Source organism: Ambystoma mexicanum, chromosome 1q, assembly GCF_040938575.1.
Source record: "Ambystoma mexicanum isolate Mex_15411 chromosome 1q, UKY_AmexF1_1, whole genome shotgun sequence".
Lineage (NCBI taxonomy): Eukaryota > Metazoa > Chordata > Amphibia > Caudata > Ambystomatidae > Ambystoma > Ambystoma mexicanum.
The window spans coordinates 623,831,725-623,856,594 of record NC_090922.1 but is presented as its reverse complement, the minus strand read 5'-3'; the positions used below and the strand labels follow the sequence as shown (position 1 = coordinate 623,856,594).

The 24,870-nt window shown below is 44.6% G+C and overlaps 1 protein-coding gene across 1 annotated transcript in view; it reads left to right on the top strand.

The window, feature by feature from the left end:
• PRDX6 (peroxiredoxin 6) overlaps window positions 1–24,870 on the top strand; it is a 72,968-nt gene that overhangs the window by 8,126 nt on the left and 39,972 nt on the right. The gene's annotated exons all lie outside the window — the stretch shown is intronic.

Genomic DNA, 24,870 nt, shown 5'->3' with positions numbered 1-24,870 from the left:
ACTTGCCCACTGGAGCCTCTAAAGTATGCAAACAGCACCAAAATGCAACTGCAGTTTAGATCCACCAGTATCCTGATTCCAAACAATTGCTGCACTCTTACTTGCAGAGTACGTTTAAGGATATATATATATATATTTAATTATTTTTTTATTTGTTTGACTAATGTATGGGTTTTGGTGCACATTGTTTTTTATTTATTTTGCTTCACTCGCCCCACCCACAAAAAAAGTACCATGGGTGAGATGGCTTCAAATTACCGTTATTCCTTTAGTCATGTTTTGGTTCGGAAATTCCTCTTTGATCTGGGCTTAATGCATTAGGAGTAACCTTCATTTCAGAAATGCTGCTGAAACAAATACTTTTGAACTGTATTGTTCGTTGTCTTTGCTTAGGGTGATTGACCTGTTGCGAGGTGGGAAAGGTGAGGAATAGTTTATTTGTTTCCAGGGGAGGCGGAAAACACAGCTCAACCCTCCAACTCCTCGACCCAGCCTGTGAGCCCAGTTTCTTAAAACCTTTTTTCATAAGCTCCATCAGGAATAAACTACTGGTCAATGGAGGCTCCCTTCTCACACGAGACCTATTGTTTTGGGTGCTGGCAAATGCAAGTCAGTTTCCTTCACCTCTTGGTCTAGGCTTTGCTACCACCCGCACACTACTTCAGGCTCCTTCCTAAGTGAGCCCTGGTTCCCCTCAGAGGATAACTCTCTTGCCCATAGACCAGGGGTCTGCAACCTATGGGTTTTGGACTACAACTCACATCGGCCCCAGCTATCACTCAATGCTGAGGGATGATGGGAGTCGTAGTTCAAAGTATCTAGATACGCAGGTAGCAGACCCCTCCGCCCTATACTGTAATTTACCTAACACACAATTTCTCAATCTCCCAAAAAGACGCCTTTTTCAGAGCAAACTGTCCATGACCCGGCCAACTCCCTGTCATATCTTTTACCAACTGTCAATGAGATTGGAGTTCCACACTATGCAGTCCATCTGAGCTGCATCCTGGGCAATCACTCCCCCAATTATTGCTTTCTGCCTCCTGAGTGACACACCATGACCTAACCTAACAGGCGGCATTGACCAGAGCCGTGTCGTCAGTCTTATTTTTGAATGGAATGCGCCGCAGGAAGGAAACTACCTGCCCACAAGCCTCTTTCCACTGTGGAGATTCTTCTAAGCACCCTAGAGCCTGCGCAACGCAAAGACCACGTCATGCCTCTAATACAACGTTGCTTGCGTTTTGCTAACTGTTCAAATATTTTGGTGTGTTTTAACAAGTCCCTCAAAGGGCTGTTCTTTGAGGTAGTATTTCAGATTTTGTAATGGTCCTTGAAGCCCTATAACAGCCCATAAATGTAGTTTCAAAACAGGCACTTTTGGACGGCTTCAAACAAGCTCCCCTTCAGAATAATTTCCATTGCACTAACCACATGACCAAGAGGTCTCTTCTCACTCTCAGCTGTCTCCTTTTTTCATAAATCTGGCTGCCCCACCTCTACCCCCCCTTAAAATGTTGAACTTGCTTCATGGTGCTACATATTGCTAGCAGAAATCAGAATGTCACCCTGAATGTGTTTAATTGACCACTCCTTCATAACACCAAACCCTGAAGTTAGTCCAAGAAGTGTCCTCTGAACACCCATACTAGAATTGAGGGAAGCCAGGGGGCTTGCACTCTGAACAAAGTCACGCCCAGTGGTATGTATTGGAAAGAACAAGACTGGAAATCACCGTGCTCTTTCTAACATGGCTCGCATCTTGATCCCTGTGCAGGTGATGCCCATACACCAAAGTCCTTTAAACAAAAGTTCCGACGTCCACAAAGAGCCCAATTTGGCCATTCCCCTTGGCAACAGTAAAAGTGAGATCAGCTCTGCTGATTACACATTCTCAATGTTCCCATTTTGTCTTACTATTTCAAATCCTCACTCAGTTTCTTGCAGCACGAGGAACTGGGCACATCTTATTAACTACAAGATTTTCACCCTTTTTTCAACAGTGTTATTTGAACCCTCGATCGTGCTAAGTACTCCAGTATCTGTCCCACAACTCGCTAGTCCCTGGTGCTACATACGCTGTCCCCTCTAGCTTTGTTCAGCACTAAAGAATGGATGTCATTCCACTGTCCACCACTAGGGTGCCAAGGCTGCCTGGAACACATGCAGTCCATTGCCAGTACCCTCGCCAGTAATATGAGCTGTAATGTCTTCCATAATACTGCTCCTCCCCTAAGCAGTTCAGAAGTGTAGATTGTTTACTTTCTGCATCAAAACTGTTGCTGACGACGGTATTGGACTTCATATTTTATATACCCGGCCCAACCCCTCTGCCCATTGGTGGAAATGGCAAAAGAAATTGGTGGGGGATCCCACAAAGGCCGGGGTGGGGGTAGAGTTTTGGGGGGTGGTTCCCTAAGAGGCAGGGTTTAGGTGGGGTGGAGCTGGCAGTTGACCTCCTATCAAAGGAAATGCCCAAAATAATAGTTTAAAACGGCGCTATTTATTTCATGCTGCTTTTCCAAATTATATATCAGTTCCACTTTAAACCACTTCCATGGCACTGGTGATGAGTTACTTCACTATTCGGATAATGGTTTTGACTAGTGTTGCTGAGTAAATATTCTTCAAAATGCACAATTTGCATCCCATTTTATAACAACCTCCCCCTTAGGTACTATTGAAATAGGGAGATTTCTGTTTGCTATAAGTACCGTTTTCTTTTACTTGAACCACACTCGGCACAACTCCTGCAGCTCCCCTCTGGAAGCAGTTTGGTGGCTGCATCGTGTGTGATAGTTTCAATGTTAATAGGGGTATTTATTTATGCAATGTTTGTCAATACAGGTATCCGACAAACATTGCATGAATAAATAATCCGGGTCCATGTGTCCCGACAAACATTGCATAAATAAATAAACTTAATAAACCGGGTCGTGGCTGAGGACTTCTCTTGTGACCTCTTGCATGGGGTCACCAGAGGAAATTAAGTTTGCTCGCCGGTGCTTTCTTTCTCCCCCGGCCCCCTCCCATTGCTGACTCTGGCCGGATCCCGAGATCTGGCTACACATCTGGTGACAGATCTCAGATCTGGCGAGAGCCTGCACAATCACCAGCGCTGCCTCTGCCTCCAGTACTCGGATTCGATTTTAACATCACTTTCAGTGGGTTCAAACACTAGTGGCAGATCTATGGCAAACTATCCATTCACACAATATGCCAACATAAACTGATCTAAAATACGAACCTAAAACAAATTCACCAAAGGCAATTTGTTGCCCATTACGGCCTTGGCATGCTTAACGTGAGGGGTGGAATTGATACGATATGGCATTTATAACGCGCCTATACACATCCAAGGCGTGATGAGGCAAGGGAGGGGGTACCAAGAGGAAGAACAAAGACAACGATCTTACTAGGCCAGGTGACATTAAGATTGCGCAAGTGCAGGGGAGGTGGGAAAGGGAAAGTGCAGGGGGAAGGAGGAGGGGGCAGTGCAATACATAGGATCAATAGTAAAATAAATAGAATAAATAAAACGGTAAAGTGCAGGCAGCTTCTGGCAATTGTAGGGGTAAGTGCAGACATCAAGTGTCAAGAGCTGGTGGGAACTGTAGGGATACAGAAACGGTCCCCAAGTGCAGGGATTGTCCGGGAGGCAGTGCATGTGTGCAGCTGGTGGGGGAGGGGACCTGGGCCCGAGATCAGAGGGTAGGCAGGTGACAGTGCAGTTTCAGTGAGCTCAGCAGGGGGAGGAGAGAAGGCAGAAGCAAAGAGGAAGCCTTGAGGTGCTTACAGAACCAGAGATGGTTCTCCTCGTTTCAGGAAGGCCGGGAGGTTGTTCCAGAGGGAGGCCCCAGCCAAAGAAAGGGATCTACCACCAACTCGTTGCTTGGAAAAGTGATTCACTCTGAGGGGATTGGAGGCGGAACTGCGAAGAGCTTGAGGGAAGATATTTTGGAAGAGTTGAAGGCCTTGTGGACAATGCAGAGGGTTTTCAACTTAATCCTCGCAGCCACTGGGAGCCAGTGCAGGGATTTCAGTCCTGTAGAGATGATCCCTGATTGCAGTCCTGTTCTGGATGAGTTGCAGAGGGCGGAGAGTAGAAACGGCAAATTTAGAAAGGGGCTGTTGCAGTAGTCCAGCCTAGAGAGAGCCAGAGTTCTGGAGACAGTGAGCTTCTGGGGGGAAGGAGAGGAAGGGAAGAATACCTTTGAGGAGGTGTAGCTGATATTGTGACTTTTTTTGGAGAAATCAGATGTGGGGGGAGGAGTGTGGAGTCGAAGATGTCCCAGGGTTTTTGGCCTCACGGGTCGGAGCAGGAAGAGAGCCAAGAGGCCGGCCAGGGAGCAGGTGTGCCAATGAGGAGAATGTCATACTGGCATTAAGGCAGAGATCATTGGTGGCACACCACTCCTGGATAGCGGACAGACAGATGAGCGAAGAGGTGGTGGAAGGGAGCCTGAAAATTGAGTGTCCTACTCCTAGCACTGAAAGTTGGGGCATAGAGCGCCAATGCGGTGGGCAAGAAGTGCCAGGTATTGGTTGAACAGCCAGGGAGAGAGGTTCAAGGAAGGACCCAAGTTAGACCTGGGAGGGTTGATCGGAGAGGAGAGGTCAGCCAGGCCAGGGCCTGATTGGTGATGCCCAGGTTCACAGACAGTTGAACAGGATGGCATGGTTGACCATGTCAAAAGCAGAAGAGAGATCAAGTAGGATGAGGGCACAGGGGGTATTGGAGTCTAGGTTGGAGAGCAGGTCTTCACGGTAGTTCAGGAGAGCAGTTTCCATGCTTCTGGCAGCTCTGAAGCCAAAGTGATGGTCCTGGAGACAGCAAACAGATTCACTGTGAAGATTAAGCTGGGAGATGGCCAGATTTTCCAGGAGTTTGCCCAGGAAAGGAGTGATTGAGATTGGGCAGTAGTTAACAGGGCAAGAGGGGTCAGCAGAGGGTTTCTTAAGAGGAGGGTGCTCAAGGGAGTGCTTCACGGGGAAGGGGAAACTCCATTGACGAAGGAGTGGTTGCAGAAGTCAGCCAAAGCAGGTGCCAGTCATTGGGTGGCTGGAAGCCCCATTTAAGGTCCTGAATGAAGCAAGCGTGGGGGCTTCAGGCACTTGGTGCACTCAGTGTTGTAAATGGTCGGGCTTGAGGGGAGAATGTATTGGGAGAACCCTACCCTTGTTTTGGGGTTGGGGGCAGGGGTGTGGCTCCAGGCCAAGTCGCACATCATCGTATCTCTTTGTAGAATCCAATGTCTTTTATTTGCATAAAAGCAAAGCGCATTATGGGAACATTAGAAAGTCAACAATTTCAAATGTGAAACCAGTCTGATTGAGCAAGAAATTTGAGTGAGTAATATAAGTCGGACTCTTTTGAACCACCTCTCTCCATGTCCACTGGGAGGCTGCCAGAAGCAGGCCGCATCCACAGCGGCTGTGGATGGGAGAGAGCAAGGCACTCTTTCAGTGCTGTTATCATGTTTTCTTCCTTCTAACTCATGTTGTTGCTGTATCATATTTTTTTCCCGCCTTCCCACTCTTCCGACCCACCAGCTTCCCTTTGTTCCCTGTCTTTTGTCTTGTGACCTTTCACTTAAATACCTATCATCTCCCCTGCCTTTCTTTTCTATCCTCCTTCTATTTACTTATTGATTCTGACTGCCTTCCCAGCTGCTTCTCATTTGACCCCTTTCCATCCTCCCGTATCCCATTTACCCCAACATATCCCTTACTTCAGTTGCACTTGCCTTCTTTAAGATCTCTCCACCCCTTTTCCCTCCTCGTTCAAGCATTTGTTGATTATTCCTGCAGTAAAAAAGACTTGACCCCATGCTCCTGGGGAATGTCCACCCCATTTCTTTTCTCGGCTTTCTTTTTAAGATACATGAGCAATAGTAGTTTGCTACCCCATCAGTCCAGCTTCTGTCCATCTTGCTCTACTTACTGAAACCGTTTTTCCGCTTTCAAACGCCCTCTATGCTCATCATGCCAACTATCCTCGATACTGATCATTCTTGATGTATCTGCGACACTCGTCCTACTCTATTTCTGCACTGGTCTCTCTTGGACTCATTTTAATCCTCCAGTGGTTTTGGTTCCGCTCCTATCTTTCTGACAATGCTACTCTGTATCGTGGACCCAAAATGGCTCCTCCGCAAGGCTCGGTATCCTGCTGTTTTCGGTTTAACCTGTTCCTCTCTGCTCATTACTTCATGCATCTGTCATGACACTTGAGGATGACTGCCATATTTCTTTTCCTTTGCTGATGCGCTTCAATCCAATACTTTGAACTGTCTTTGGATGCTTCTTAATCCCACAAAAAACTGCTTTTCTATCACCACTATACTCTCTCCTTTGTTTTCCACCCTCTTTGCGTTCTTGCTGTTCCTGTGCCCATACTCTTGGTGTAAATTCTTTCATTCGCCCCGCATATTTCCAGTAATTGTCTATTGCTTTTCTTTTCAATATCAGTCGTGCTAATATCCCTCGTCTGGACTATTGATCTGCACTCTTGCTTGGGCACCCTGCCTCCCACTGCTCCCTTCCTCTGCTCTGTCTAGCTACCACCGGGTTTCTTTTTCGCACTTTATGTTCTGACTTCCTGACACTTATTTTTTTTTTTTTCCTTCTGTTTGACTCACATCCTTATCTTCCAATTCTTTTACAGGTTCATGGTATTCCACTTTAGTCTTTGATCCCTTTACTTTCCCGTTGATCCCTTTACTCTCCCGTTTGTTCCCAATCTCAACATCTCCTTTCTGTTCCCAAATCCCATCTCATGCCAATCTATTGTCCCCTCTTTATGCTTCTAAGCACTCGAATGCTCATCCATAGCTATCCGATCACCGTCTCTTCATGAATTCCTTTTGTATTTTGCAGTTTTTGCTTGACTGAAATCTTCTCTGCTCCTTCTAACAAGTCACTCACTTCCACCTGGCCCTCTTAACACGCTGTATTGTTTTTATTGTAAGGTGTACAGAAACGAGTAGGCTTCAGTCTGTGGGCTGAGCCCCTGGCAGTTGGGAGGGGGTGTGACTGGATGATGTGGATTATGTGCACAGCTAGAAGTAACGTTTACAGCCACTCTGTATTTCATTACCCATTCACACCAAGGTCCTAGGAGTTTGGGGAGAAGGCCACTGTTTAAGGAAAGCCACAGTACCGGGCCGTTTCTTAATTGGTGGAGACAGTACCTGCCCTCACCGGTTTACTGACAGGTAGCTCTTTACATAGTGGGTGGGAATCCCTGGTTGCAAGAGCAGCCTCTGGCCAACAGGACACGCCATTAATGGGACTATGCCACTGACATCAAGGCTGCAAAAGGAAAGAAAGCTCTCAGCAGGTTTGGCGGCTTCGACGTGAGCTCAATGGCTCCCCACAAGTGCAGTGCTTCCCCCAAGATTTGATTGTGTAGTATCCTGTTTGACCCAGATATTCCCCTGCACAGCCTCTCCTCCGAAGCAGTGCTTTCCCTGCCCAGGCTTGAGGGCAGGCGGGAGACATGAGGCCCCATTTCAAGCACCTAGGCCAGCGTGTCCTTGCATGTCCCTCTTTGGTGGCTCCCACACTTATTATCCTTGTGCGGGAGCAACACCTTGGGTGTTGGCTAATCCATATTAATGTTTGAGATCCCACGTAATTGCTTATGAAAGCAAGGACACCATGTTTCATTTCTGGCCTCTTACTTGGTGCTGATGAAGTTAGATTGCAGAGAACCAAGGCACAACATGAATTGACAGGCCAGGACTGGAGCAAGTGCCACACTGCTCGGTTACCAGTGGGGCGTCTAATACTATCCTTGATAGTAGTTTGCAATGCTCAGTCTGCTTTGGAAATGTTTAACCTGATCACCAGACCAGACGTTTGCTCAAATGATTAGACCGTACGTAATTTACTTTTGTACTGTGCGTGCCCTTCCTTCCACTGAAGCTTGGCGTGCCTTATAAGGAACCTGATAAGGGTTTTCTATGAACTATGTTGCCCTGATTGAAGTAAACGTGAGCTGGACTATTACCAACTGACCAGTGTGGGTCGGTTTGATAAGTTGGTGTCCTGTGCAGCTTGCAGTCGTAACCAATAATTGTACACCAATGTGAATTGCGAAGCACTATCTGGCACACCGTTCACTTAACTTGCTCCCAGGAACCAGTTAATGGCTATCGTAGGCTACTTAAAAAAAAAAAAACAAAAAAAAAAAACCTTTGTCCCTCCCCTAAACGGCTAGGAAATCGTTCAAGTGAGTAATACTCAGACTTTGGTCTCTGTACTTGACAAATTAGGCAATCTTAGCACGTTGACCATTTGCACGCAGTGATTGCAATATCAGTCAATGTATGGAAATTGTGACTTCCTGGCAAGGCTTGTTATTACGTAATCGGGCGTGTTCGAGTGGTCACGTTCCGACTGCATGCAGTGAATGACTTGCGGCATGGACTGGCTAGGACTGCGGACTGTCTTGTCATTTACGTGCTGACCTGGATCTTCAGTTAATGTGTAATTGACGAAGTCATGATTTTTCTTTTTGTATGCGGTCACGTCTAGATGAAACTACCCTTTCGTTTTCAATTGCAACGATATCCTCAGATGGTCAGGGTTTTTCACCACAGCCCACATGCCAAGCTTTGCAACCCGGTTCACGTGTACTTTCATTATTTGCCCAAGTGTTTCCCTTTATTGGCCCTTTCCAGCATTTATAGGGAAAGTAGTCCGTGGAACTGCACCCCTGAATGAGCACAAAGTTCACAATGAAGATTGTGGATCGAGTTTGTGCTAAATTGGGCATGGTAACACACAATCGGGAATCCCCTGAGTGTTCATCCTCTACCTAACATGGAGTAATTTTCTTCACGCTAGAAGTATTTGAGTGCAAGTATTTTTGGGTAAAGGTGGGGGGGGTCAGATAAAGGGTTGGTGGAGGGGTGGCAGCATGGGCGTGGCCAGTCATATGGCTTACATTATTCGGTCTATGTGGAGATGAAAGGGCACTTTACAAGTGCTAAACGGAGGGTCCGCTGCATCACAATTGCTTTCAATTGATGTAGCCAGAACCCTACAAAAACACATTTGGAGTGTGACGACTGGGGCAGTTATCTGGACTAGAGAATGTGGACATGTGGAATGTAGGAGGGAGCGATCACATTTGGCAGCTTATCCCTTTTTTTTATACAGGGAGGAACAATGCTCTTTGAACACAAAATAACTTGCAATGGATAGGAACTCCGATTTGCCAGGGAGCAGTGAGCTTCTTACTATGCAGTGAGTTAATCACTTTCTGACCATTTTATGGAGTAAATGGAACAGTACTTTTTTTGGGGAAGGGGCGTACATAGTACAGTCAACATTAGACATTTTTGAAGTTAAGGTTAGCATTACGGCCAGCTGTTGGGGGAAGTGGCCATGACTGAAGTTTTAAAGTCTGGGATAGAGGCAGGTTGAAGGTGAGGGTCGGGAAACGTTAGATAGAAGGCAGATGAGAGGTAGGCTTTAGTTTGGTTTTGAACAAATTGATGTGGATGGTTTGTTGGATATCTGGGGGGGGAGAATTCCAGGCAAGTGGATCGAGAGGAGAGCAAGCGGAGGCGAGGGGAAGGCTTGTAGCATAGGCTGGAGGATGGCAGTAGCGGCTCCAGATTGTTTGCCAGTGTTCACCGGTGGAGCCTGCAGCACAGCAGTCAACCAGCAGCGACTGACCAGGTAAGCAAGGTGCTGGTAGGGGAACAGCCATTCATGCTCCCTATTAAACTGTCCCACCTTCTAATATTCCTTTTACCAAAATTCTTGGATCTGCTGCACGTCCCCCACAATTTTATGCTGTCCATATCGGGCACTTAAGCCCTATCCAGAAAGGCCTTTTTAAATTTTTTATTTTTTGGTTGCTTTTTCTGCTGTATGTTGAAACCTAGGCTGGTTTACCTCTCTCCAGGAAAACCTATCCAGGCATTACTCCAGATAGGATTTTGAAGTGGGAGTATTTTACTCCCTATTTTTTTAAAGTTGGAAGGAAAATTATTTTTAGGGATTAAAGTCCCATTCCAGTAGTATCTTTTTAATAAGCAAGTACAAATATGTAGTAATGTTTTGTAAGGACTATTTCTTGGCACCATCTCTGGGGCCACTAACACACTGAACTGTTCAACATCTGCAAGGCATTTTCCAATCCTACTGCAGTCTCCATTTCTCCTCTGCACTGGCCTCTCACTTCATTACTAAACCTCAGGACATTGTCCTTGCTCTCCTCTACACCACACCCTTCTGCTTCACCTGCTCTCAGGCCTCCCTTGGCCCCCCTCTACCCTTCCTCCCATATCACCTGATGAGGTCTCGACAAGTTTGCTTTAAAGTCTCATCCAAACAGGTACTCCCTGCTCCTCCATACTTTCAAGGACAACATTGCCTCCCTTGCTCCAGCCGTGGCCGATTTCTTCAATCACTTCTTTGCCACTGGCTCCTTCCCGCTTCTCCTCAAGCACTCTATTGTGCACCCTCACCTCAAAAAGCCTTCTGCCGACCCCTCCTGTCCGGCTAACTAACTACTGCCCTATCTCCATTAACCCCTTCCTGGGCAAACCCTTAGAGAAGCTGGCCATCTCCCAGCTTATCCACTTCACCGAATCTTTTGTCACCACATTTCATCTCCGACTCCGCATTCTCTCCTCCCATCAGACCTTGCCAAGAAGACCCACTTTCAACCTACTTGGAGGCATTCTCCTTGTCCTCACCTTCCCCCAGAAATTCATTGTCTCAAGAGCTCTGTTCCTCTCCAGGCTGGACTACTGCAACAGCCTCTCCACAATCTGCCTAATTCCTCCCTTCAACTAATTCAGAATAGGACTGCAAGATTTATCCTTGGCCTCAAGCCCAGGGACTGCATCTCTCCACACCTAAAATCTCTCCACTGGCTCCCGGCTGCTGTAAGGATCCAGTCCAAAGGCTTTCTGGGGCCTGGGAACCCGCTACATCAACTCTCCCTAAATTCTGGCCTGCTAGAGCCCCTTGGTCTTCTAGCTCCATCTCTTTGCAGATCAGATGCTTTTCCAAGAAGAGTGGTGGGTAGATCTCTCTCCACTGCAGGTGCCTCCCTCTGGAATGGCCTTCCTGCGTCTCAGACTTGAGCTGAATCTCCTTACGTTCGGTAAGCTTCTCAATACCCTCCTTTTCTCTAACTCCTTCCCTGTTCCTTACCTCCTTTCTCCCCTCCCCTGCTAATGCCCCCCTCTGCCTCTTTTTTGACTGGCTGCCTGGTTCCTTCTGGTTAGAGCTCCAGGCCCTCCTCTACCCCTGCACTTGCTCTACCTTTCGTGTCCCTTACCCCCAAACCTGCACTTGCCTGGCTGGGCCTGCACCGCATTGATCCCTTCCAGCCCCATCCCTTGCACTTGGCACGTGGACCTTTTTTCCCATGCACTCTGTATTCCCCCCTGGCACTTGTCCACCTGGCCTTAGCACTCCTCTAAGCCATGGGCCTTTTTTGCCTTAACCAGCACCCCCTCCTGCTTGCCCCAATCTCCCTCCTTTCTTCTACACTTGCATGATCCGAAGGACACAAGGCCTAGTAGGACCGTTTTGGTTGTATTCATCCCTGTTCCCTCCCCCACGTTCTTTTGCCTTTCACCTATACAGCAAAAGGTTTTAAAGGTGCATTATAAATGCCCAATAATAAAGGAAATGGATACAGTGGTGCCTTACCGTGGATACATTTGAGAGCTGGGAGAAAACATTTCAATCTGGCCTTAGTTTGCATCGTCGGCCATCCAGCATGGTGACAGTACGAGGAAGTAGGTGTGAAGTGTAGGAGTAGCGAAGTGATTTTTATCTTGTCACGAGGACACACTAGCCTGGTTGGGCCGACCTAAAAGGATGCAGGCAAAGTAGTCCAGTTTAGAGAATACAAGAATGGTTAAGAGATGCTTTGCGGTGTTGCAAGGATGGAGGTACCTGATTTTCGGCATATTTAGGAAGTTGAGGTGATACTGTTGCAGTTTTGATGATTAAAGTAGAGTAGGTGTGAGACGGGTCATAGCTGATGCAGAGGTTTGTACAAGGAGCCGGGGAGAGTCTGGTTGGAACTGGATAGGCTGGGGAAGAGTCGGGGAAGAGCACCTCTGTTTTGGTAGTTAAATATCCAAGTGATCAGGCCTCTTTATCTTGGGTGGGAATTGGGGTTACTTGTAGTTCATACGGATGTTAGTTACGTGAAGGAACCAAGAGTTGGTCTGGGTTTTATTGGCTGCACGCATGGTGATTTGGCCTGCATGTTGTACCCATAAGCAAAAGCCGGATGGCCCTAAATTAACATCTTCAATACCAGCCTGGTCCAGGAGTGTACAACCCGTTGGCACTGTAATTCTAAGATGGGGCCCAGAGAGGGGTGTGCATTGAAATATAGGAAGGAGGGGGTGTATTAGCAAGGCTTTGAAGGGCGAGGCGCAGAATCTCGTTCATTTCCCATGCACCAATTTGACTCCCATGGAACATTTCATTCAGGCAACCATTCAACATTCCATTTAGCTCCCTGCAAGCCTATGCAGCAGTCGTTCACATTTAGACTGGGGACAGGATGCAACACCTGCACACAGGGTTGGCCTCATTGGGACCACATGCGAGGCGGAAAGTCACTAGTGCTTCGCGGCACATGATGCAAAACTGTAGGCGGTTGCTTACGCACGATTTAAGCATAGCACAAAGATCAACATGGCTGCAATTGCAAGCTGAACAAAATCGACTCTCCCACTTACACCGTGAGTGCACATACTGTGAAATGATGATACATTTTACAGAAGGGACAGTCTCGGGCTAGCTGAAGTCTTTCTCACTACATGGTGGCAAAGGCATCTGGCAAGCAAGTATAGAAAGCGCCATCTCCTGTTGCTTATTAACATTCCCTAGTTGTCTGTCACCTCCATGCACTTTATGTTCATAACGGGATCAGTGATTAAATTACTTGTTACAGTTGAACCAGATCAGGGTTCCAAACTAAGATTCAATGAGCAGGAGCTAAAACCATCTCGTGTGCATCAGGCATCACCCAGTACGCAGGATCTTCCACAGAGGAACCAGGAGCAAGTAAATGTCGATCCAAGTTCAACTTTAGATGTAACTTCGTTTTTGCTCTTATGTATGAACCGTTCTGTTTAAATGTGCACTAGAAGTGTTCTAATTCTTTAACACATTTTTATTAACACATCGGGTAAGTGCTCAGGTGAGTGCTGTTTCGCTCACCCCACCTCTTGATCCCTGCTACGAACTATGCGTTTCTCCAGCCCAAAGAAGGACATTATTCACTTCACCAGTATGACTTTCTTGGTACTGTGCCCTTTCAATATACTGTGTACCTCTACTGTGACTAACATTACTTCAAAACGTCTAAAAAGACTCTTCTGTATTTTTTATGCAGACTTGGTATAGCCCTGCCTCCTAATACCCACCAGCCCTATAAATTCAAAGGGCGGCGCGCATCGGGCGAGTGCTGTTCCGCTGGGCAGCATACAGCATCTCCCCTGCACACCACCCCAGAACCTTATAACTTTGCTTATGTAAAATCACAGGAGGCGTTTGTTACCATGTCTGCATACACTTTACAAACATGCCGCCTTTTTGTAAACCAGCAGCGATTGCTATTTTTGAACAAAAAGCAGCCAAATTAGCACAGAAATCTAAACTAAAGAAGACCTCTCGCTCAAAATCTCGATCTAATTTAAGATCTATGTGGCTTCCTCAGTTGAAATCGCCTTGCGATCAAATTGAAAGAAATATTATCCCTCACATGATAAATACCTCCATTCCTCTGCTTTCTCGATTGAGAAAAGGTTTAGCATGAACTCAACGAATCCCACCGCGCATCATTTATCTGAAGAAGAGTTTCTTGCATGCCCATCACAAGATGGCCCCTACCTCACTATGAAGCAACCTGAAATTCAACAACCAGCTGAACGGAATGACACTGCGACGCAATGAGAACGGCGGTTATGATACACGCAGTTAACCTTACTATGCCCTTGCTATACTCGCAAGCTGTGAAATGCAAAACTGGCGATTAATAACCGAAGATCCCACTCTGCTTAAGGATCCTGCAATTAACAATCAGGAAACTGATCCACTTGCCACCAAAGATCACCCGGATCGCGGTTTCAGGAAGTCTGCCCCATTGAACAAATAGCTTCAAATGAACTGATCATAGATTGGATTGTGCCAGAAACACAGCTATGCTCTCCGATACCACACATCCACTCTCTCACTCCCCGATAATCCAGCCAAATAAAGTCAATATGTAGCCCAAACTCTTCAATTGCATCCAACACATCATTTATTAAGCCATCCAGAGACCTTCTTTCGTCCCAAGACCACCTCCCCCTCTTGCCTTTTTGAAATTACATTATCCGCTATGAACAATGGTCTAAATAGCTTGTCTAGGCTATATGAAAACTTCTTCCAGGATTACAAGATCAGAAGTGATAAGAATGAAGCTCACTATGACCAGCCCACCAGGAATTGAATGACTCTCTCAATCACCCCGATGCAGATTGAGTTTACCACACTCCAAGGATGTACAAGACAATGCTATATTGGTAATAGATGACGACCAAGTCCCTAATGGAGCTCTGAATACAACCGACAGCCTGAAAGACTCAGTATTTGAAGTATTCACTAGGCCGAAACAAAAGAAAACCACAAACTTAAACTAAACAAAAAAGGAAAAAACAAACTAATGAAAAAAAACACAATACCTCAAATGTATAAATGCCCTGTCAATACCTGCAATTGGTCAGGAAACCTAGATCTATGATCTACAGCAAAATACCCGAAAAGATGTAATGAACACACACAGGAATAAGCCTCTGCAAAAATCAGCCTCCAACCCAGTATGACAAAATGGACCAGGAAACAATGGGCCTCATTACGAGGTAGGAGGTAGCCATGGTGCTACTAGAACCATGGCTACCCCCTTACCGCATTTCGGGTCTGGGCTGTCGGAATAGGGACTTACCCGGGTAAGTCCCCATTCTGAAAACCATTCCCCATGCCCATTCGAGCCCCCATAGGGCACAATGGGGAAGGAGTATTAACTGGCCCGCAAATAGCGGGCCCATTAGTAGCTCCATGGTTCCTTAGCAGCTCCCGCTAAGTGACCTCGGAATACTGAGGTAAGGGGTTACCGGCATCCTTACCGGTGCCGGTAACCCCTTACCTCCAACCTCGTAATGAGGCCCAATGAATCTCTCCACGTACTCTTAACGACACTACAATCCAATGAAGATCCAGAACCAACTGATAACCATGAACCTAATAAATCTCATCTAAGCGAGATCACTAGCTCTGGATGAGTCTCAAAATGACAGGCTCTTAGAAGAAAAAAGAAATCCCAAAGCTAAAGCAAGACAAGATACTGCAGCTCCCGTTCATATATTAAACCTACTGAACAACCTAATCTCATTCCACAAAAAGGAAGGTGCACAGCAAAGGAACCAAATCCTGTAAACCTTGATCACTACGACAATCTTGACATAACGATGATAGACGGAGAAAGACTCCATATCCAAACAAGACATCTATTCTCACAACTTTTCAAACCATCCAGAATCTAAGATTAATCGCAACCAGAGATATCCAGGCAATACAAATTAATAATACTAGTAAAATGGATACCACCACCCTAATTGTGACCTCTAATTGTGAAAGCAAGAATATGGAACTCGGACTATCTTTTAGCGGAACATGACTTTGTTAAACAATAAACATGCATACACAATAACTACCATACGGCAAGAAGAAAGATGATAGTAAAAACAAATATGCATTTCGTGAACTCCTAATAAACTGCAAAGGATCAAAAGGCAATCTCAATCGTGACGTCTTCTGCGACTAACCGAACTCCACACAACAAAATGGTCCTGGCTAAAAAAGGCAATCAAAAAACCAACCACTATGCTCTTTACTAGAGCCATGTTGCTGCAGCCAATCACTTGCTCAAACTAGCTGTATGGAACATTCGTGGCTGCAACCATTACTAACCATAAAGCCTGATTTACCACTAAACAGATCTGATCTTATATTGCTACAAGAAACCTGGATAACTTCAGCTCCTATCATAACTAAATTATGGTATGATGTAGTTTCATCCATTAAACTACATAAAGGAAGACCAATGGCGGGACTTCTAACGGAGGCAAACTTGCAGCACGGCTAAATCCTCATCCATGTATTCAACTTGTTAGATTGGAATTGCCACCCACAATGGATTCATCGTCCAAACAAATAGCGATTCTGAATCTATGCTGGAATTTTGCTGCTATATCAGATGACTTCCTCCAACGCATCTCCTCTTTACTAGAGGTTGTGGATATGGATCCTATCTACTCAACAATAATCCTAGCAGGCAACCTCAATCTGCAGTGGTTTAATACTGGCAAAGCATCAAAATCGACTAATGCCGGCAGATGGATGAAAAAGAATTTCACAATTCTGAACGGCACCATACAAGATGACACCAACCCCCTCTATCCCCCAAAACCAACCTGCAAAAGGGATATGTTAACTACTATAATTGTGTGTTTGTATCTTCCCAAGACACGAAAGTAATCTCTACCAAGGATAGCGATCCTAATCTACTAGAGATCACATGCCACGGAAAGCCTCATATACCCAGACTATTACCAAAATGACTGGACACTAAATAACGGACGAATTAGAATTAAATGAACAGAAACCAAACTGCAATTGCTAAAGAAAAAGGTAATGGCTAATTGCTCATACCTCTACAAAGGGGGACAATAGACGCAAAATTCTTTGTACAAACCTCTCCTGATCATGTTCCAAGAGAACCCACTAAAAGGTCTCTGCTCTCTGAGAATGCATAAACCTTCATATGACCCGACTATTAAACAGATTAAGATTGACATTTGAACTGAACTTAAGAAAATTAGAACCACCACGATAGAGGAGCAAATTCCTCTCCCAAAATAAACAATACGGACACCGGATAGAGCAGTACAAGGCAGCGAAAATGCCGTCTGATGATAATGTTCAGAACTTTATCCACCAAATCGAATGCACAAATGTGGCATCTATTAAAGAATGCAAACAATGAAAACTCATCCTTGCTAATGAATGCCATTAACAAGGCTACGTGGATAAATCATTATGACCTTATTTGCAGAGTCTGGGTAAAAAAGATCAAAGAGGAAAATAACATCCGACCTCAAATGTGATGCTGATGGACATCCTGAAACAAATGAGAAAACTTAGCTCATCCCGTGCCTCGGGCCCAGACGGGATAATAATGCTGCTCTAAAAGGGCACACTGAAGTATGGTCTGAAATTCTAAGCATGATTTACAAAATGATAGAATATACAGGAACCATACCCCAGGCATAGCACCAATCCATACTTATTGCAATTCTGGGGTTTTTATCTTTTTTTTTTTTAAATCCTTTCAATTATAGACCATTGTCTTTGTTGGATGCAAAGATAGTTCTGTGACACGCATAAATGGCTCAACCAAACCAAAAGGAATGACACCCTACAGTCGGGCTTAATCCCCGGCGTGGGAACAGCCTCTAATTTACTAACTATTGCTGTACTAAAACAAGCCAGACGACATGACCTGTTTCTTGCCTTTGCCAACTTCAGACCAGCTTTTGTTTCCATCCCACGTTGCAGACTGTGGCATAAACTAGAAAAAGCAGACTGCCCAAAACACATATATTAAATATATCGGCTATACTCCAATACATATGTAAGAGTGAAACTGGACCAGAAAGGTCTGCTGTCACAGCCAATTCGGACCTATCACGGCCTAAAGCAAGGCTGTGTACTTGCCAACTTATTTCTGTATCCGCGACATAAGTCATTTCTATATTCGCAACATAGGTAAATAACTCTGGGTAGTTGGATCCTTCCCTCTGAAAATCGGATCCCAACCAATCGCGTGGCTACTATAAGCAGATGACTTGCTGATAAAACCCCCATTGGTCTGCACGACTATCAGCTTTACAGACATATGCCATAGAAAACAAACTTGAAATAAATGTGGATAAAACAAACATCCTGAAACTAAAATTCGTTAACATCAAAATCCCTATGATCGTGGAGGCCATTGCGAACAATGCTCACAAAGATATTGGAATAGGGCGAATCCTGCAATAATGAAAAGCACCGACATTGATACAAACACTCTCCTAACAAACCCACACAGAGCTAAAAGAAAACTGTGGAACTATGATTGGATCGGCACACGCGAAAAATTTCAAAACTATAAAATTTGGGATGCCACCATCTTCCCTCCAAAAAAAATGTACCAAGTACGAAATATCCAGACAAACGCATTGCAAAAATACTGAGAATACGGCTGGATCCTTGGCCGTCGAGAGTTACTGCAAAACGACAAGAAGATACTCCGAACTCGAAATGCAGATAATGCAGCTCTGGATCAGCCAATGAATCACTAAAACATCTTATTAGTATATTGCGAAAGCCTAATCCAATTGCAAACTGAAATTTACCATAAGTTTCATTAAAGCTATCGCATATTAGACCAAAAGGAAATGTGGCTTCAAAGAATCAATGTTGACCATTTTGTTTTAAATCTGGCGACTATTAGCTTTGAGAAATTACAATTGCAAGAATTAAGAACTATAGAAAAGAGACAACGAAATGATTTGAAATGAGATTGGAAGATTTTAGAAATGTTGATTTTTAGAATTATAAACTGTATCTCTTATGCGCTAAAATGCAAAAGGCTAAACGAGCCAAAACGCATAAAATGAAAAATATGTAATGCTCTGAAATACTCAGTCTCGTGCTGTTTGGAAAACACCAGAGGGACTGGAGAGCCCAAAGAAGTTTCTGGTAGTTGTTGTTTTCCGTCCTCTATGAATGAGTTTGTTTCCCCTGTCCCTCCTATTGCTGAATTTGTCCCTATTCGGAAGTGGGCTCAACTGGCCTTTTAGTAACGGTGGGACTGAGCAAATTTGAAAAAAGGCAATCCCTTGGCCTTTAGTTCCCTTGATGTTGCCCTTATTGTACTGCTGTTCGGCAGCAACAGGTATTTTTGATTTTCACTTGTTTTGTCTGAGCCAACTTGTTCCCTCGGCCTTCAGCCGCTACATGCTCCCCGCTTGACATTGGAGTGGTTGTTCCTTGTGCCCCAGTTGAAGGCTTCTCTTATTTAGAGTGGGGTGGACTCTTCCAATCCGTGCACCTCAGTGTTTTGTGGTGGGGGCTGACTAACCACATAAATCAAGAAGGGTGTGTGCACTCCCATTGCCCTCTTCTCCTAGATGCTTGCTCACGTTGATTGGGGTGGGTTCTTTGCCTGGCCCTTCTAGGGGGCAGCTTTCTAACATGACCCGAGTAGGTGCCACATGAAGAACTAAATGATGCTGATGTGCTTTGCTGTTTGGGGGTGTTGGATAGTGTTTCCTGGTTGTTTGTAGATGGTGTTTGTTGGTTGCGGGGTGGTGTCTCTGGCTGCCCCTTGCAGTGCTGATTGTACAGATGGGTCCTTATCAAGCTTGTCATCAAATTTAGAGGGCTGGTCCATGACCAGACTCTTGCAGGGGTTGGGTGATGGCGCAGGGGGGGGGTTCAATGTTCTTCTTGTGGACACTTTATTCTGGCACATGTTGTAGGTTTAGGCTGGCACAATACAGGACGGGGAGAGCCTCAACTGGCAATCATTCAGATCCCCGTCACCTACTGACTTCTTGTGGAATTTTCACTCCTGCATTGACCTTGGTAACCGCAGGCCTAGTATTCATTGCAGCAGCACTTGTTTGCAGGATGCAACACTACACCACACAGATAGGCGAAAGATCTATTATAAAGATCAAATTCGTTACCAGAATTCAGTTTCTTTTATAGTAGGTGTGTGGAAAGTGTAGTAAAACATGTTCTGCACAAAACTGCTGTTTGGCAGCTAGTTCAGATATGGTTGGAAAATCTGTGGGAAAGAATAGAGGGCTATCGCCTATATCGGCACAATTGTTTTGGCCACCGCCTTGGGTACAGTAATTAAAAAAATTGGCAATTTTGGAAGAACAAGAGGGGTGCCCATGTAGCCGTTTACAGCTTTGTCCTGATATGATTACTGATAGGGGACAGCATTTACATGACTCTACCCAAGGAGGTGGCCGAAACAATTGTCGACTTGGGTGATAGCTATGTGATGTGATATGTGGATCGATTACCCATACTAGGGCAGAGCTTTGATTGCGCACTGCACGCTTCGAGGACCAGTGTCTAAGAGATTGGTAGAACTAGGAACACCGAAACGTAACAGTGAGGTTCCCAATCTACGCAAGCAAAATTATTTTCGAATTGATGAGGTTTTATATACTTGAGCTTTTTTTTATTAAGAAAAATGTAATAATGCCGTTCCCTGTCACTAAAAAAGCAGTTTTAGATGGTACACACGTATTTAAAGATTTTTCTAATGAAATGCTGAATTGGTATGTAAAAAAATAGTTGATTCACATAGTTCTCTGCAGTATTGAGCCAGAACTTTGTTTTAATAGGAGTAACAAATGCTCTTTGACTGCTCCGCTTGGGTGTGTAGTTCCTGCCTAGATTGTCTTTTCTATTGCATTTCTTTTCTGAAATTGCTTGAAAATGTTAGTACTGTATGGTGAGCCTCAAGAGCACGGATGCACCACACAAGTCTGATACTCTGGGCTGGCCTGTCTATGAAGGAGTGGTTGGTAGGGGTGCTGGCGTGCATATTTTGACTTAAAAAAGAAATTGGGATTCTATTTTTTTGTTTTTTCTTTTCGTTTAGTTCAGTGCGTCCTTTGACACTGAAGCATGACATTGTCATGACATTCTTCTCTCCATATTCTAACAAGGATGACTGATCTGGTCCTTAATAGGTTTAAGACGGTGAGCTAAAGGTCCATATTAGTCCTTATGCAGAACTCTTTAGGTTTGCTTGTGGTGTATCACAGGCGTCACTGCTGTCGCCTTCACTTTTAAGATCAAAGGTTGGAAATACAGATTGAAAAGGTTTCAGTTAAAATAATCACTCCTATGCAGAAGGTACAGATGCATGTCTGACCCCTCTGACCCATTCCCTCCCTTGGTAGTAGGTTTAACCAAGGGTCATGAGTGTCTGACTGATAATGGCCTACAGCTCAAGTCAAGCAAAATGAATGTCTTGACTGGCCCGAGATTGTTGCTAGATAACCCTCGTTGTGTTCCTAGCCCTCCTTTACTCTTAGGGCTCCCGATGCATTAAAGGTGAGATATCTGGGGATTATGTAGTATAGGGACATAATGTTCTCCTCATAGAAGTCTCTAGAGCTGTCGCCTTTGGCTACTGGAAAGGACTCTGTCTTTGGTCCCCAAAAATAGTGGCAACTGGTTACTGATACCCTAATAACTTGTACATTCATTACGGTAGCACTTAATATGCTGGTCTTCCAAAGTATGAAGGCTTCAAAAGATTACAAATTCGACAGTGCCTTTATTTATATATTTTTTTTCCCTTCAGCTTTCTAAAGTACACCATTTTATTTCAGTAAGAAATTCATTGGCTTCCAGTCCAGCAGAGGATGTAGCTTAAAATCCTCTGGTTAGTCTTTAAGAGCAAGTTTGGCAAGGCTCCGCCTTACCTGATTGCGCTGCTGATGCTGTGCAGTTGAAGTGGCATCAGCCAGTAAGGTGATTGAGGTCCATGCACAGCAACCTCCTGGTAATTTCTCACACTCGCTGTTCCAGGAGCGATAGACCCATTAGTCCCACAAAGCAAGGTTGACATGTTGTCGTCTTGGAAAAAAGTGCTCTTCTACTGATCACTTAATGTTTGTCTTGTCTGGTTCTTGGTTCTGAAATATGCGCCCATATACAGCGTCTCCTGTCTGGTTCCCTAGGGATTAGCGTGTGATAAATATACACATACCAATATATTCTAAATGTTTACTGTAGCCTGCATTACATTGCCTTGTAATGGCATTACTTTAATGTATTTGTATTATGGGGGATCGGGGGTCATTTGCAACACTGATAACAAGAAAGATACTCCAAGGCTGAAACCTGGTTTCAAGATGGCACCACCATAGAAGTGTTATCAAGTGTTTAGGCACTTAACATTCCAGTCCTTCCATGATATGATGGGTTATTTATAGCACGCTTAATACCCAGAGCTTTCTAAGCGCGAACCTGGGAATCGAACTTGTGTTGCTCCGTGACGTCTTGCTTCCAAGGCGAGCACATTGCCGCTGAGCTATCCTCCCGACACTATGGTAGAAAGCAAAGAAGGCGTCATTGTAATTGTCATTGCTTGCTGTAATGTATTATGCACACTCTCCGCTTGTATGAATAATTCCTAAGCTGTCTGTAACCATGCCGGGATACCCCAGGGTTTGGGCGTGTAATAAATGGAAAAATGAATAAATGAATATCTCCATTGGTTTCTCCAGCATACATAACTAATATGGTTCCCGGGCGCTTGTGAACACGTGGACCACGTTAACAATGGGATCAATAGTGTGAAGCTAAGAGATCACTGGAGTAATGTAACTGGCACGATACGTCACTTGCTCTACAGAGCTAGGTATTTATTCAACGCTGTGAGGCTGTAGAGAAACAATTGGTGAGGGATCTTTCTGCATGCTTGTAGGGGAACCACCATATGAAGCACAATATTATGGATAAAACAATCTTGCAAGAAGAGAAACTGTCGAAACGACCGAATTGTGTTGCACAATATCCATACGGCGACAACAGAAAATGATTAAACCAGAGGCAACTTTTCATTTTAATGTATAGTTGTGGTACCCATCACTGATAAAATAAATTCTTTTTCTTTGTAGGAGAACACATTAACACGTTTGGGGTAACCCCAGCTTCTATATAAACCCAGAATGCTCATACGTTATAACGTAGCACAGAGAAAAGCTAACATGGTATATTGAATGCTAAGTGGAAGGTTTAAATGCTGCATTTCCATTTATGCACTGGTGTCAACAAATGCAGAAATTATCACTCAATTGGTCTTCTGAACCAGCAACTTACTCTCAAGTTTCAGACCGCATAACACGCCACCCTGCTACCTTGGCCATCCCAAACCATCTTCCATCTCCTCTCATAAAACCTTCCGCAAAGTCTAGACCTTCTGCCACTGTTTGTAACTTCTACATTTGATTTCCCCCACCCAGAAGTATGCATATTCAATCTTAGTCTTTCGTCAGTGCGTACTGCCCTAATCACTTAACCATTTATTTCCAGGTCAACTAGTCATGGCTGCCATCAGTCCCATCCTCAGGATAGGGGTATTGGTCCACCAACTACCTACGCTTATATTCAAAGTTCCATTGTTCAGTCTGGGCATAACCGGTATAGTCCAAAAAAAGCGAATCAGTGGCCTTCATCCACTGCTCCTAAACTTCCGATCCTTGCACTGTATTCTGCAACATACTGCGCATGTCCTCATTGACTTCCTTAAAACAAGCATTGGCAGTGGCAATGCAGTTCGTTAAATAATACAACGTCCACTGAGATTTCCAGAAAAATAAAGAAATGACCTTGTACTGTTATCAATAACAGCACTGACATAATGCATCCAGAAATTCAGTCTAACTTTACTCGCGTTTGTGGACACAGGCAATAATATCTTAAGTAATCGATTTTTCTCATGAGCTGAGGCCACAATTCGCTGACTAGTGATTTTGTGTTTGTCTTGCATATACGATTTACACAACTGCTATAGTTTTGCCAAACAAGGCATTCTATTATAGAGTGGATTATAATGCAACCAACGATGGGCATTTTCTTATGTGATTAAAAGATTTTCAAAATGACATGGGTATGCCAATCGATGTGAGATTTAATGAAGTGAAAAATTGTTTTTGTTTTAGCATGCACCGATTTAGAGTGCACTTTTTGGTGTTTGGAACTTTTTTAAATTATTTTTTTATTTCAGTTTTTTTTATTTTTCATTGGATTTAATGAATGATTTGTTTACTACAGCAAAGGATTATTTTTGAATTGAGCCCTGAAGAGCGCGACTCTCAAAAGACACGTTGGGCATGGAATAAGATCAGAATCCCAGTATATCACAAATGCATAAAATGATCTTGAATTTCCAAGAACTTGGTGCAGCCAATACCTTAGATATTCCATGTTTTTGTTTTGTAGACTTTATTTGAGACAAATGGAAGTCTCATTCTTGGGGAGGTTGTGGCACTTGTATGAACTATACTTGCTGCTCTAATATTGGTTTCCAACAGGAATTGCCCCTTTCCCCACCTCCTTTGCACTGGGCGACAGGGCTGGGTTAACCAGGTGGCTGGGGGCCACATGACCTATATCCACTTGCACCAGCTCATAAATACTGTATTGACTGCTTGCGCTGCTGCTGACCCATGCTATGGCTTGTCTTGCACTTGTTCTTCCATAGCGGTTCGAGCCAGAGTAGTTCTATGTCCTCAAACACGTACTGTGGTGTGACAAGGCCTCTAACTTTCTCTTTGGCAAACCTGCGCTGCTCCTCAGTTGTGGTTTTGATGACTACTGCCTTGACCTGTCGATCTGGGGCACTGACGATTGTGGTTCTTTTTGCGGAGTCAGCCAAAACCCACACCTTTCAGGCCTTTATTATTTGCAGAAGTACTCCTGCAGACAACCTCCATTTTAGAAAGGGTTCTCTTAATCCAAAGGGTTGGCCTGCTGGGCAAGTAACTAGCTATTTTTAACGTAAATGCAGAAAGTAAGGGTTGGCCAATGGGCAGCATGCTTTCTATAGAAAAGCCTCCGGAACCGTTCATGAAGACCCCCTTCACTTGCAAAAAAGTTTGTCCTGCTCACTAGGCACTGTATTGGTAGCTCCAGTCATCTGCATCTCCAGGGTCGCGTGTATGGTGAACCCATGGTTCTTGCACA